The sequence below is a fragment of the Lepisma saccharinum genome, chromosome 22 (assembly GCF_977018435.1).
Source record: "Lepisma saccharinum chromosome 22, izLepSacc3.1, whole genome shotgun sequence".
Classification (NCBI taxonomy): domain Eukaryota; kingdom Metazoa; phylum Arthropoda; class Insecta; order Zygentoma; family Lepismatidae; genus Lepisma; species Lepisma saccharinum.
Genome location: NC_139250.1, coordinates 2,891,511 through 2,905,964, shown reverse-complemented (window position 1 = coordinate 2,905,964; position 14,454 = coordinate 2,891,511). Strand labels below are relative to the sequence as shown.

The window sequence follows — 14,454 nt, the reverse complement described above, 5'->3', positions numbered from 1 at the left end:
ACTTCACATATCTCCGAAGTGTACGAACAAAAATCACATTTTAAGAGCTAGAGGAATTACAATACTTTTAAACTGAAAAACCTGCGAAAGTACGAAAAAAAAAACTAAATGCCACTTTCGACTATTTGCTAAAATGTGGATGAGTTATGATGAAATTTATGAAAGGACACTCCAAGAACATCCATGATCAGGACAGGATTCAAACCTGGGACCCCTGGCGTCATAGCGCGCGGTGATAACCACTCTGCAACGGAGGTCGGTTTTGAATAAATGAGTGGAACTTTAATATGGTTCAGCAATGACAAAATTAATATTTATCGAAAAGCTGAATCTATATCCGGAATTACCTCCCCCCGCCAAAAAATCTGTACCTATAATACTGAAGATTCAATTAGTCTGAGAAATTTGAGAACCCCTATGGAAAAGAATATATGTATGTGATTTAATGTACATTGGAATTTAACATTTACCGTAAACGGAACCTAGAATTAGTATCGAAACAGACCCGTCAGCGTTAATACAAATTTGTATTAAGCTTTATTACTATCATTTTTTTACTATCATTAGTACCGAACCTTCCTTTGAAATACCTCCTGGTTTGTACACTTCGCAACATCTTATTTGACCGCCCTGCAAAATTTCAAAGTCCGGAATTCGTAAATTTGGCAGCATAGCGCTTCAGAGCCAACTAAGAGTAGCCAACTTTGGAACATTTCTTCTTCCTGAATGAAAACGCTCGTGATTTTTTTTTCATTCTTTCACATTCCATAAAGTAAAGATACCCTAAAGCAGTAATAAAATATATGAGTAGACAAAAAAATGTTAAGTAGAAATACGAATGTTGAAAATATTTCAAGATTCTTCGTTCTGAATTTGAAAATAGGAAAATGTATGTGCATTGTGAAACACTGAACAGTTTATCATCCACCTGGAAAGAATTGCGGTCACATTTGAATGCAAGAAGGCAAATTCATGATGATTTTATGCGAAATGTTTAGTAAAGATACCTTGCACAACACCAAACGATTCTGCAAAGCGTGTGTTTTCCTTGGTTCTTGGCGAAAAATGGTTCGAAACTCCGGCACAATGTTGCTTCAACTGAGATTAACGTGTTTTACTGAGCTTTATGTTAGCAATCTCCTGGAGTAGTTGGTTAGATGACAGCACTTTCGTTTTTTTTACTGTTTTCGTCAAGATCGAAACATCGTAGGTTCAAATCCCAGCCTTTCCTGATTATTTTTCCTTTTTATTTAACGAGTACGACGTGTTGTAATAACGTAATATAATATTATATGATATTACTGTAAATATTTATGCGATGCATGCTCAGTGGCGGCGATTGGGTTTCAAAACTGATGGGGCAAGGTGGAGGGAGGGGGGAGGGCAAGGACAGTTTTTTCCCTTGGCAAAAGGTTTAGCATAGTGCGGGGTCATCTGCCCTTCCACACTCCATAATCGTCGCCACTGTGCATGCCTCAAGTAATGCTTCTACTAATGTTTTTAATATTTCAGTGATTGGCAGGATTTTAGGAAATACTTTTCCTTTCATTCAGCTGTTATAAGTTAACACATTGAGAACTTACATGTCAACTTTCTGCATCCGGAAATGCTGGACATAAATCGCATAAATATCAACGGATATATCCAAGAAACGTAGATAAGCATTCTCGTCCAAAGCCGTTTACTTCCCGAAAAAGATTTTGCAAAGAAGTAGGTTTGAACCCATGACCTTCCATTCCATAAGCAAACGACCCCCCTAAACCACACGGTTCACGTTATTTTATGCACTCGGTAAGGATCCCACTTTAAACTGTAAGTCCAGTCCCGATTAGCCTTACTATGCATAAAGTTGACTTAAAACAACAAATCAACCAATTCATCTCCTTTCAGAGTGGGCCTTCTATGATACTTTAGTCGGCCAGCATCCGAAAATACAGTTCTGCTTCGCGTATACCAGAGTGTAATTGCATTTAATATTGTGACTAATTTTACTTTAAAACTACAGATTAAAGCGATAATAGTGTCCAGAAAAAGAACCTCAAAGTAGATCTTCACACAAAGTATTTTAATCCATTGCCAAACATTTCAGTTAAGAATAATATTATGCTTTTCCATTGACAGTATTTTCGATTCATGGTGAATTTGCTAAAAGGACCATGTCAAGAAATCTAAATATGTAAGTTTTACTAGTAAATGCATTTAAAATGCACGAAACAACAGGGGAGGAGAAAAATAAACCTCAAATATAAGTAAAAATGCAACAAAAACTGTTAAAAATACTGACAAATAAACTAAAAGCCAAAAAAGGCCGCAAAATACAAAAAAAATGTCGAATAGAAAGTGTTTTCCGGCTCTAACTGAAGGGAAACTGACATGATATCAGGTTTAGCATTGTTTTTAAGGGTCAAAAAAACATTGATTTTTCATCAACTTCCGGACCCTAATTAGTAATTATGACCATTGAAAAAGTTGGAGGTAGCATACTTAAAATTTTCTTGCTGAGGGATCGTATCGTCCCATATCTCCACTTCATAATAAAGAAAAACAAGTTCATATTTCGAAAATGACTTGGAGTTTTCCACCACGAAAATATGTTTTTCATAGTTTGAAGTTCGTTAGTATTATCTTTCAAGGTTTCCATTGTTTTAATTTCACACATATTTTATATTTCATACGTTCCTCTCTCTTTCATACAGTCTTTGGAAAAAAGCTGAAGTTTCTTGTCAAACGGGGTCTGGTTCAAATTACTCTTTTTCGCTCTCCTGTTCCTACTTTAAACAAACAAAATACTTCGTAACTAAACGATTGCTTGTTCAAAACACGGAATTTTTACACAATTTACAAAATATGACAAAACGCCAATAGACATGTTCATCATTTTTCCCTTTCAGCGTTTCTCGATTTTATCTGAATTCGTTTCCTCATGAAAATTGCCATGAGGAAATTATAGATAACGTTATGACATTATGTGAATTGGTTTCTTCAAACTGGTAGCAATGTTTAACGTGAGCTACCTGGAGAAGAGGTAGCGTGCTTGATTCTTACGAGGGAGGTCGTAGGTTCGATTCTCCACCTAGGCAGGATTTTTTCAGGAGTATATCGTTGGGTCTAAAGTTTATCCACTGTGCTAAGAACATTGGTCTCTGTATTTCACGAGGTGAAAGGAAATAGTAAGTGGAAGATATTTCGATGATAGGAGAATGTCACATGCCACGTGGAATGCACAGAATCAAGTTACATAGAGCTAAGTCTGTAATGGTGGTTTCGAATATTGCAAAGTTAGTGCGGAAAGTTTGTTATATCTGATACTCGTACTTTCTGTTGAAAGAAGACAAACATTTTAGATACAAAGCAGTGAGGAATTACGATCATTATGAGGTTTTGAATTTTTTGTTTGTCACTCACTATATAAATACTTATTAGTGGTTTCTTATCGAATCGGCCTTCGTCGGAATAACAATTTATTTATGTTAATTGGTGATTTACTATTATTTTTAGACGCATGGTAAGATGGTGGTGAGGGGATTGACAACAGTCATTACGAAGGAACTGACATAAAATTACCAATCTTAGCAATTTGAACTCATTAAACGCTCTCCTTCTTTACAGTACTGCACTACATCACTACTTAACATAACTGTATAGCTACCTTTTTTTTAGTATATCGAAATCAAATAATCAATACTTTAGGTGTCAGTGAAGAGCAAACAATACATAACTTAAATAACATTACATTTTGCATCCTGAATACATATATGTGATTTGTGAATTAATCATGATGTGTGTCTTAACACAACATATGAACAATAACTAAAAAAGAAAAGTTTTAACTTTAAATCCTGGAAATCTCCAACTTCTAAGGGGAAATATACGCAGAAGGGACGTCCCTCAAGTGTGCATCGGATTCATTTTTTAAATATTCTAATATCAAATGTATCTGTTCAGCAAACAAAGAAAAAAGAAAAAAGGAAAGAGGAGAGGGGGGATTTGAACCGCGACCTTTCACGCTTGACGAAAGATAAGGATAGCAGCGCCTAACCAACTGCTCTACGTTAACTTAATGACGTTATATCCTTAAAATCATGTTGACATTTATGAACTCCCACCTTCCTGTGTTTCAAGCACATTTTCTCGACAAGTCGTGTAAAATATATGTTTTTTACAACTGTTCGATATTATGCAAGGTATTGTAGATAAAATGTCGCATAAACTCCTCACAAATTTGCTTCTTTCTGCACAAACTTGATGGCAATTTCCTCCAGGTGGAGAAAAACTCTATTCAGTGTTTCAAACCCCCCAAATTTCAAGTCGAGCAAGCAGAATCGTAAATATCCTTCAAGGTTCTTTTTCCAATTTATTATTTCTGTTTGATTGCGTATTATAATAGCGGCTTATAGTTTCCAAGTTCATTGAAAGTGTTAAATTGAAAACTTATCACCGCAGAGTTTATCGTCCAGTGGAAGGACCTACTCAAAGTTGGCTACTCTCAGCTGGAGCTGAAGTGCAATGTTGCTAAGTTTACGATTTCGGGACTTAGAATTCTTTCGGGGCGGTCAAATAAGATGTTGCGAAGTGTACTGATGTAATGCGACTTAAACGAGTTCAGAAAAATATAACTGTCATATGATGGATTGACCTGCAAGCTTTGTCGGGTGCCAATGCTAGATTAGAACGCTTCCAGTGGCATGGAATGTGCTCTATGACACTCAGATGAAGGGCGGGCCCAACGGAACTGTTCCAAGAAAACCTACACGCTGCTGGATACAGGCCAACACCCACCCATGCTTCTTAAGAGTGCATCCTCGCAACCAAGTTGGAGTGAAGTACACAAATCAAACCGTTTAGATCTTGGGGTATGATATTCGTGACAGAGTTTGCCAAGATTTAGAACCTTCCAGGTTGCTACAGCGGCTTCCGTATTTTCAAGATGAATGCAAAGACTAACGAGAGCAAGATATAATGAGGGAGGGAAATGTAGCGATATTTTTAATTTAAATCAATTGTGGACTATTCTAGAAACAATCATGGACAAAAGCTGTTTAAAAGCTGTTAGGTCCAAAATACAAGAAATGAATTTCATGAGGTAGACAATTTTTCTACTAATAGCAGTTGTATACATTATGAGCATCGTACATTGTCACCTGTACTAATGAAGGGTCGTTATTGCCCTTGTACAGATAGTAAAAAGTGCTTTCTGCCTGAACCAGAGTCCAGTTAGCCATTTCGTAAGTTAACCAACGCGCGTAACAGTTTTTTTTTTTTCCAAGGGCTTTACTTGTCGCTTGTGTAAAGTGCAAGGGAATTTTTCATTCCTATTGTGAAACTCAAACTTCCTGAATTCTAAAATTTCAAATTCTAACCTGCTAATTATACCGTGTGATCTCTGGTAGTCTATTTTCTTACAGAATTACTCAAGCAAGTTGCAGATCAATGCAGATTGAGTTTATCAAATATACACCAGTTCTTAAAAAGCAAAGATTAGACGACCGCACGGAAATGAACCACTTTTCAATTATTTGCTAGATCAGCAATAATTGAGCTGTGTCGTGGAAACTCCACACGCCCTTATTGTAGTTCGACCCATTGACATCAATTAGAAATATCCAATACGTCTCTTGGCCACTTTGAAAGAAGCGTGCGTGTGCGTGTGTGAAGATTTGTGATAAGACTCATTTCCTCTTCAAGATAACCTGACGTACTTCCTGCTTTAGTTACTTCGAATTTTTACGTCATTAAGAAACAAGAAATTGGGGCTACATTTACGACAAAAGAATTACAGATCGACTGTTTAACAGTGCTGACAGACAATCAGAGTTTTAGTCCTGATATAATTTAATTTTTAATTAGTTACAAATTACCTTGAACGTTGTTATACTGGTGTTCCATGGACCTGTATATATTGCCATTTTAAATAGTTTGTGTGCGCGCGCAACCTGCTAAAGAAATTATGCTACTAACTTGTAATTTACCCCGCGTACCTAACGTCTCCAATTTTTCGCGATAACTCGTAAAAATTTTCGAAAAATGACTAATTTATGGTCATTTTGAGGTTAAATATGTCTAAACCCCACTAGATTGAAAAATCTGCATAAACCTGAGCTACGTTCAATTTGTGCTAACTTGCGAACGTTTAAGAGTATTTACTGACGCGATAGATCTGTATTCCTTCACTGCCTCTGTGGTACTGGAATTAACGAAATTAATGAAGATGAGAACAATGAACGTATTCAGCTTTACCCAATTCAAATAGAATCTCCTACCTCACAGTTTCGTTGAAGTTTAACATGTGTATGTTCGAAGGTTTGTTAGCTGCTGAGCTGCACCATCTGGTGTCAGAATGGCGAAGCAAAACAGACTTATCTTCTGCAGCCAAAAGATCAATTTGCAATATTGCCTAGACTTCACAGTCTAGTAATACCGACAACAGCAAACACTTGAAAAGAGCTACCAGATTAGCCATGCACACCAGAATAATTGTATGCCTAAAAAGGAACAAGATTTGCGACAGGAGATTGACAAGACACGAAATATGAGTAACATTGCAGTGTTAAAGAGTACTTAAAAGATTATTTATAACCAGTGTTGCAGTACGTGCTTCAGTATTTCACTGCTTTAACGATCGCTAAACTGTTATATTTCGTGCATTCAAGTCATGTTTTTACAGTTGCGACATGCACAAGTGTTAAACGTACAGCTCAAGACAATTTTATCAAGAGTAAAAATCTTTCAGAGAACATCAATTAAGTTTCAAGTTACGTTAATTTTAACTAACGAAACATTTCATATTGTCTCACCTGTACTTTTAGTGCAAAATGCTGGAGGTTCAATTCCTTGCCCAAGGTAGAAAATTCCACAACTACAATTTCATACAAAAGTGAATTTCCCGCATTGGATTGCCAGACAAGAACCAAAACAAACAATATACGCAAAGAATGCACACGTAAAAGATTTTAGCAGTTTGTGCACGTCATTATGATAACATGAGCTGGCTATGGAAACAAAGCGAGTTATTTCTAAAGCGTCCTTCCTTCAAGTGGTCAACATGTGAAGTCTAGGCATGTGTGATATTGCAAATGGATCTTTTTGGCTGCAGAAGATAGGCAGTTTTGCTACGCCATCCTGATACCAGATTGTGCAACTCAGCGGCTCCAACGAAAACACCGAAACCTTCAATCCTACCATATTTTGCTGAATTAGACTGTCTTTAGGAAAGAAATGCATCCTAGGTCAGAGGTTTATCCAAAATTGTCCATCTTCCGGGGGGGTTGCAAGTTCAATTATTAACGTCTCTTTATGCCACTTTTGACTAATCGCGACGATGAAGATATGAAGTTGATGAAGGGACTCTCGCAAAGAACACCCATGCCGGGATTTGAACCCAGGGCGCCTGGTTTCGTAGGGCGCTGTGCTAACCACTCCGCCACGGAAGTTGGCATGATGTAAGTTCGAATTGTGATGCAAGGATAAATTTATGACAAAATAACCAAATTGGACCTTTGTGAAAAGTTTTCGCGAGGTTTTGAGGAAATTTGGGGGGTGTTAGGGGTGTGTGGATAAATCACTATCCTAGGTACGCCACCGCGTTTGCTTAATCTCTGAAAAAATTAGTTCATTATGAATACAAAAGTAATTGAAAGAAAGTACGTTAATACCAGGTTGATGTAAATAGTTTTTCATACCCGCTTGTCTGAAAACAATTCCAAAAGCTTGACGTCATAAATTGTAAACATTTCGGGGGGTAACGGGCTGTTTTTGTCGCGACAACATTATTTAGTGTTCTTACTGTGATTTTACTTCTGGGTATTCCGTTTAACGAATTTAAAAGCACAATGTCCTATCTTCCTGATAAAGCAACAAAAGAAGACTCCACATATTTCACACCCTGCCATCTGATGGCGCGTGCCACAATTAATAGAACGCCTAATCTAAAGCACCCGTTTTTTCCCTCCATTCCTGTCTAGAACAAACCTGTTCATTTTTATCAACTTTACCTGGACAGCTGTAAGGACGAAAGCAAGAGTGTCAATGATATATTGCAGTTGGTTACAAAAGAAATTATCCACCGAATAAGTTACAAGCAGCAGGTGAGACAGCTGGCGTGATGATATTGTAGCTGTGGAGAACGTGTAAACACATTTTTTAAAGGTGATCGCTCCATTTTTGTGACAGGTACATAAACTGCGGGAATGTTTTAAAAAAAACACCAATGGTGGCTTGAGAAATTTCGAAAGGCTACACTTCTCAACACTGATTGGCTGTTCCGTCTTACATTCAATAACTTCTAAGGACTGTTACCAAGTGGTCAGTTTAAATGTCGCAAGACTATTTTGAAAATTTTGGTAGAAGTTTGCGTTCACCACGATTTTACAAATCTTTGGAAGGACTTAATATTGGTTAGCAGCGCAATGCTTATTGTTTTTTGCTCAAGGTTTCTACAATCGAAATCTAGGGTAATTTATAGTAAACTAAAAATATTTTAACATTCCATACAATTTTGCGTGCTCAAGTGTATTTATCATTTCTACCAGGATTGGATTTTCACGGAAAAACAATGTGTTTTAGAAAGTACAGCAATTCAATTAGTCAAAACCTAAGTTCAAGGGTACATTTTTATGCGAAAAATTTCTTGATCTAAAATTTTCAGTACACCCGTGCCCATCCGCCCTTGGGAGTTTCCTAGATCAAACTGCCACAAAGGCATTTGTAATTTCAGTTAGAATTTCACATGAAACCGGTTAAGTACAGTTGCACACAAATATCATGAAAATGAGATTGAATTGTACTTTTGCTGGTTCAGTGGTTCTCAAAACTGACATCTAGCCGGCCCCCGTGGCGGAGTGGTTAGCACATCGCGACGCCAGGGGTCCCGGGTTCGAATCCCGGCCTGGGCATGGATGTTTGCGAGTGTTCATCAATTTCATCATATCTTCGCAAATTAGCCAAACGTGGCACAAAAGTAGAAGTAAAATAAAGCAAATCAATCAAACTGGCATCTGGTGCTTTCAGTTCTTGAACTTCGCATTGTGTTTAACTGACCGAACATGCCCATGGACAATTTTGTCTTAATAGTTATGCATCCCACTACTCAACTCGTTGACGTAACTGCTTTGAGGACCCAAGGCGTATCAGTTACCTGCATTATTTAGTGAAGTTCCCTCAAGGATTGAACCCAGAATCTCTCGCACGGAAGGCAAGAATGGAACCCAAAGTAGTAAGTTACAAGTGACAAGCTCGTAACAGACTAAAACAAGAGTTTCCTACGAGAAAGAAAATCCACAACGATTAACTTTCATATATCCCTCCCTCCCACCTCAACTTAGTAGGTTTGAATTGCAAATGCAGCTAACGACTGTATCAAGCTGTTGACGGAGGCAGGACACATGTTCAGTTGATGTGGAAATCCGTAATTCCATGCTTGAAACAAACCTGTCTAATATGGTAAAGAATCATGAATTCGATACTAAGTATACGTCACCTCAAGAGAAAGTTCTGGGAGCATAAACGACCGAGAATAAAATGGAAAATGTGTAATCCTTCACGTTTAAGTGAAATCGACTGAACTGATGAGGCGTACATAATGAAAAATAGGTCCGAACCGTGGCTCTTCTTCCCTCTGGGACTACGTGCGTAGGTTCTTAACCTAAACTGTTGAATACTTTAACACTAAATGATGCACCAACTATATTACAAGTTGCGCACTATGTGCATAAGTGTTATGGACTTGACAAAATAAGACATTCAACTCTGCTGTAAAGAGTGAAAATGTGCAATACTAAAAGTGATCATAAAGTTAGAAATGTAACTGACACTTGCTAAGAAGGAACTAATGCTACAAGATAACCAGAAATGGCTTAATGGATTAAGAGTCCAGAGAAGATATCAGTTCGTCTAGTTACAAGAGACTTAAATTAACCGGATCCAACGCGTTAAGCAGAAGATTGAAAGTTTGGATATTACAGTGTGAAACCCTGCCCATTTGGCAGAAAATGAATCTATATTCATATCTTAACATCCCATACACCTGAACAAATCAAACAATGTATAAAGAAATTACAGTATATTTACATAATCATGATACTAAAAATTAAGACTACCGAAACATTTTCACAGATAACTTAACTAACTTCACAGTCTAGTAATAGCGACAACAGCAAACGCTTGAAAAGAGCTACCAGATTAGCCATTCACACAAGAATAATTTTATGTCTAAAACATTCCATAAGATCCAGTAGTTATCTAATTTAAACCAAATTTTATGTGTCAACAAACCTAAACATAATCGAATTAATACTCTGCGATTGTGGCATTATTTATTAATAGAACTAGGATTTTTATGACTTAGCATATTTTTTTTGGTAAGGGTGATGTTTCCTAAATATATAGAAATTCATATTGTGAAGAAACTAATTACAATAAGGTGCTTTTTAAGGGCATATTTTGGCATATTAGGCCATTTCTACGTGATAAAGCATATTTTGATGGATTTTCGGTCATATTCAGCATATTTTCGCGTTTTCAAGTAATATAGTCATTTTCGAAGTGGATTCGTTCTTACTCAAATGTTCACTCCAGGGTTTTTTGTTTGACTGCAGCAAAATCTTTTTCATTTTTAATTGAAAATTTACAGAAAGTATTCATTGTGCATTTCAACTAATCAGGGCCCATAAAGTTAATTAAAAATAGTATGTATATGAAAATATTTCAGCATCAGTTAGATATTGATGTTTGAAACAGTTAGTTATAAGGGCATATTTTGTAAAATTTTAGGTCATAAGAGCATATTTTATTTTGCATATTTTGGTGATTTTTAGGTCATAAAAATCCTAGCGCTATTTATTAATATTCAATTGCAAGCGTACATATTAATTAATGTATAAAGTTAAGAAAATCAAAGCTATTTACGAGTAAAATTGTTGTGATCGGGGCATCGACTTTGAAAAATCGAATTTACCGGGCAGCAGGCTCACGAACGTTGAGTACCACTAGCGTAAACTCTTACACCAATAGAAACGCAATCTCATTTATGACTACAGACTTCACTATGTATGTACTATAATCCTAGAAGTTCTATGACCTTACGATACGAAGTATTATTTCGCACCATAGAAAAATCATGGAAAATTATTTTAAGTAAATTCCATGTACTAAAGAGTTACGCAATTGAGTTTTGGTTTATTTCAAGTCTGTCTACTTCCTTTTACGGTCATGAAGACTGAGAAATGATGAGTGCGTTTACTGGCAGACTCACGATCCCCCCACCGAAGGGTAAAGTCTTGGTGCGAGGGGCAGCGATTGTTAAGAGTAGCCAATGTCGATACAAGCTGTGACGTGACGCGTGAGGATACTGTAAATTGAATGTGACCTGAATATTTGTCTTTATCGGGTCGTATATGAGGAGTTGCAAGGTGCAAGTCACAAAATTGTACGTTGAAAACTCCACAAGCGTATTTAAGTATTTATGGAATATGTCTAAATTAACCAATCCCTATGTAGAGTGGAATGCATAAATATTATCAAGTAAGTTGTCCACCATGTTTTACTCAACGAGATCTTCAAAGAATTCAAACAAGCTTCTGACAACCTATGCACAAGCATATCAAGAATATATTCCTTAAAAGCATGTAGGATGCAATGACAATAGTCCTGGACATTTTGCCAGTGCATCCCACTGTACAATTTACAGTTGTCAATAAATAAATTCCACAACACTCCCTCGCTTGTTACGACTGGAAAGCTCTGCGTAGAGTTTGCTATTCACGGTGTCCGAAAGGCTTAGCTATCGTTGGAAGTCAAACCCTGTCAAATACGACGGAAAGCATTCCCGTTCTCATTTTGCGGTTATTATCCATGTTAACTCTTCGCAGCCATGCACGTGCACGCTTGATTTGTTTTTGTCTTAATCTTCAACTCGTACCAAGTTCCCCGTACTTTTATCATACTCCGTGCCCTACACTACAATGCGAGCTTGTACTCATATCAGAACTCCTTGGTTGCGAGTCTCTCCTTCATTCTCACCCGTCCGGTTAACTTGAACAAAGAGCGGGAAACACGATTTGACGTGTTTGCTTAAGTTGAACTAGGAATGGGCATTTAGGATAAAGTCACTAAAGCAAATCTTAAGTTCGAGCTTTGAGAAAAGGTAAAAAATAAGTCTGAATATTCGCATCTTTGTGCGAAATTAGTCAAGTGACGCTATGAAACAGCTAGAAATACGCAAGAGATGCGCTAAGTTTAGCGCATCGAAATGAGAGCCCAGTTCTACCGCCCGTGCCCAAACGTCCCGCTGCGTTTCCTGTTGAGTGCAATGGTGTCAGGCGGGCGAAGTCATCGCAGCAGGTCTGCGAATCCAAAGTCCTTCGACAGCTAATTTCTCCCGCTCTTGAAGGTCTGGTCATAAACTACATTTTTTTTTAGCCCCCATGTTTACAACCACGGCAGGATTTCTGTGACCGGATTTCGGAGGCAATACGAATCTCTGGGAGAGAGGTTTAACAATGTTTCCATTTTTCGGGTTATCTGAAATTGTGTTTTCGATAGGATTTGCTCTCAATTTTTTGGAACTTCTCATCGAACGGATACTTATGGTGAACAAACTCAAAATGTTTAGTTTTCTTCAGATAATGTGGACATGTGCTTACAGCACCGTGAGATATTATCAGATACTAAAATATGAATCGTACAACATGACGCATGACCTTTGTGTTTATCCTGGAGAAATATCACCCACCCCTCCGATGAAAAATTGGTCCTGACGTTTGGAAAGTCTTGCGATGACTACGTAAAAATGTCACGCTTCGCCACTGATAAAAAGCTTTTGGAAGAATTGGTATTATAGAGAATGAAAATATACAAGAAATAGAGTTTAAATATGGGAGAGGTAGATGTAATCGACTGGTGATTTTCCGTCTGACATCACGCATACTAACAGCGTGGCTGCCACGACATTTAAGGAAGTCAAGTGTGGCAACTAAAGTATTAGATTGACTTATTACGAGAGGCATGCCTGGTGTAAAACTTTCATTGCTTCACCAAACAGGTGAAATCATAGAAATTGTATTTTTACATTGATGCAAACATTTTACTCTCATGTCTTGCTAAGCACTCCATCGTCGCGACGATGAGGATGAATGAATAGGCGAAAATGAAGACTCGAACCTGGAACCTTCGGTGGTAGAATCACTATTTTCGTTGGACGTAATGTAGCATTTGCAGTCTCAAAAAAATACGATAACGTACTGAGGTTATTCGAGGCCAATTTCGGTAGCTTCTGGTTTTAAAATTAGTTTATTTTTCTCAATGTCCGTTACTCCATACTTTCAGTCGCCATTGTAACTACGCACGCACACTAATTCTTCGTATCGGGAGGTGCTATAGTTTGCTTTATAAGTTTGACCACTGAAAATCTCTCGTGTAAAGAAATAACGATCAAGAAAGCTTATTTACGATGATGTGTACGTCAGAATAATTTGTCTTGAAACAAATATCGCTCAGAAATTGTAGCCGAATGATGAAATAATTTGAGACTGGCTATAAAAAACATTTGAATACAATACGAACATACAAGTCTTTGCTTACCGGCACGTTATGCTAGTATTATATCTCACTTTGCCATTTACTGTTGTCAAACACGAATTTGTCCCATTACAAAAGTACATACGTTATGTTTCAAATGAGCTGTGAAGATTGTCAGTTTATCTGGTATTAACATTTGCATGCTACTTTAAAGTACACTTCTGTTCACATAAAGTTGCACTTTTTATAAGGTTTGGACAGTTTTAGTGTGTGCCATTTTATTTGAGCAAGTTTGATACTTTCTTATATAATTTTATACCATCTAGTTTACTTCAACAACTTTACTGGACTTGCAGCTTTACATTTGGCTGTTTATGCCCAGCATAAATTTTGAATACTACTAATGTAATACAATTGTGCAAAAATTACTATTACCAAGTTCGGTCATTTATTGTACAGATAATTTCAGACGTAAAAATACGTCATAAGATTTGCACGTGCCATCAAGTAAGATTAGACAAAGGAACTTGTTACACAGGACGTTACTTTGTCATAAATTACATCAGAAGACTGTTCTTGGAAATAGTACTATATTACTTCCTGAACCCCATAACTTCTGACAGGCTATTATCAGGTTATTCATTTCCAATGCAATCCTTTTTTTTTTTATGTAATCAACTGCATAACAGTAAAATTTTCGTGGGCGATTGTTGGATACATTGTTCTTACAGCTATTTACAACCAGTGTTCGAAGTGGGGGTAGGAACCACCCTTCTGAATTTTATTTCCCTAGGCTGTATCTCCATTTCAAACAGAAGTACCACAAGGGGTGGAGGGTGGTGGGGTCATAACCTCTTTGGCCCAACTTTTCTATTAAGAAAATCAGTGAAATATGGCAAAATATAAGGATCAATAGTGTTAAAAAAAAAAAAGAAGAATACC

The 14,454-nt window shown here is 37.1% G+C and overlaps 1 protein-coding gene across 1 annotated transcript in view; it reads right to left on the bottom strand.

The window, feature by feature from the left end:
* The window catches only part of LOC146004700 (uncharacterized), a 51,871-nt gene that overhangs the window by 36,099 nt on the left and 1,318 nt on the right, over positions 1–14,454 (bottom strand). The gene's annotated exons all lie outside the window — the stretch shown is intronic.